General features: G+C 33.2%; 1 long non-coding RNA gene across 1 annotated transcript; it reads right to left on the bottom strand.

Annotated features, from left to right (window-relative positions):
• Positions 1–244: 244 nt before the first annotated feature.
• Positions 245–628, bottom strand: LOC147474309 (uncharacterized). Its single transcript, XR_015210032.1, has 2 exons — positions 559–628; positions 245–455 (listed from the first exon to the last, which is right to left on the bottom strand). It is a non-coding gene; the product is annotated as an uncharacterized LOC147474309 (long non-coding RNA).
• Positions 629–2018: the final 1390 nt, after the last annotated feature.

Genomic DNA, 2018 nt, shown 5'->3' on the forward strand with positions numbered 1-2018 from the left:
GATTATTACGTATTCATTCTTGAGTGAGATGTCTGGATATTTGAGGAATAAAGTAGGAAACATTAATTTTATTTAGTGTCGTTGTGGTATAGATAAAATTTGTAAATGCATTCTGGAAAACTACTCAATGGCTATAACTTTCGTCACGGTGAAAATATATGGGATCCATAGGAGATTTGTAAAAAAAATGTGCTTTATTTCATAAAACTGATAGAAGTATTATATTGTTGAACAACTGCCCATAAGACAAAATAGGGATTTCAATCTCTATGATTGATTTGGAGTAAAGAATCAAGGGTCACACTGGAGAGCTAAGTATGTGCATGTGCAAACGTTCCCGGAACATTGGCCTGAACCAGACATAAGTTCACAAACTTGCTGGCACTGGGTTTGACATGTATTTAGATTAGTATACTTCTTGACACAAACTTTCTTACGCGCCCCTTGCGCTTCACCTGTCCACCGAAATAAATAAATCAGATACTTGAACAATAATTACTTGGTGCTCAGACCATTATTGTCACTTTTTCTTAAATTCGAAATGAGTAGTTGGCTTACCAGACCAGACGAGAGAGAAAACCAACAAGATGGTGAGAATTAGGTACACTGTCTTCATTTTCACTTGGTGCTCAGACGTCCAAATGGCACGAATTTATATAGGTAGAGATTGTCAAAATCCTGAAAATTAAAATCAAGTTGTGAATATCTCATAATATTATCTCTATTTATTAGTTATCCTCTTTTTGAAAAGATCTCTTGTAGTCGTTATGATCAAACAATCAAAACGTACAATCACTTTTATGACTTTCCCTACGAGGTACATTAATACCGAGATTTTGAGAATCAACAGGAAATGTGTAGAGCAGAAATTGCCTTCATGTCAAACATATTTATATTGCACCCATAGTTAGTAATTCGCCAAATTATTCACGAATTATAAGGTTTGGCGAATAAAGCGAATAATTACGTTGAATTTTTTGAATGATCTGGTTTAATTATGAAATTAGTTGGGTCGGGCTTATAATTGCGAATTATTTGCGAATTATAAGATTTGGCGAATAAAATGAATAATTAGGCAAATTTTTGAATAATCTGAGTTTAATTAGCGAATTGGTTGGGCGGGCCTTAGTTGGAACCAAAATAAATGTATTAGTAATAGTAAGTAGAACAAAAATTTGACATTTGTATTATTTTTTTTTCATGAATAAAATTGTAAAAATAAAAATAAAAAGCGTTATATACTTATATATCAAAATTTTAAATGTAAAATATATGGCGAATTTTAAAGAAATACATTAAGTATTATACCGTTTAAAACACGATAGTATTATTTTTACGTTAGCGTTTTATTGGACCGAATATTTAAAAGTATTATTGTTGAAAATTTCAAATCTTAGTGAATAATTAGCGTGTCGAACTTTTGCCGTCCACAAATTTACTAGCTATGATTACTGATTTGACAAAGTTTGACAAATTCCTTGAGAGTATCTTACGTTTGAAGGCATTAAGTGATGGTGTTGAGATTCTACATACGAGATATGGAGAAGCACTTTCTTCAACAGAAAAAGCTGTTTACACACCCTATATGGGTGTGCACTAGCATTCCAGTGTTGGGTTTTCCTTCATGTGCCGCTTTGAATGTCCACCGGGTGGATGGGGAGATATTCCCAGTTTGAAATGGGTGGGTTTCACTGGAAAAACCACATGTGGGAGAACAGGAGACCAAATTAAACAACCCAAGAAACCGAAAATCTTTGGGTAAGTTACATATTCATCTGAAGGTGCAAGTAGAGGAGTCTGAAAAGGTGCTAAAGGTTTATAAGTCTTGCTACTTTGGATTTGATGGATGGTTTTATGTTATTATTATTGTTGTATTGGTCTTTGAATTTCATGGTTTATTCACTGACAAGAACGATGATAAGAAGCTTATTTCTTTGGACATTTTAACGTGAGCGAAGAAGCGAGAATGAGGTTAATTATTTTTTGTGTGTTGCACTTTTATTGATATTGAGAATTTC

Source organism: Coptis chinensis, unplaced genomic scaffold, assembly GCF_015680905.1.
Source record: "Coptis chinensis isolate HL-2020 unplaced genomic scaffold, ASM1568090v1 utg10163_pilon_pilon, whole genome shotgun sequence".
Lineage (NCBI taxonomy): Eukaryota > Viridiplantae > Streptophyta > Magnoliopsida > Ranunculales > Ranunculaceae > Coptis > Coptis chinensis.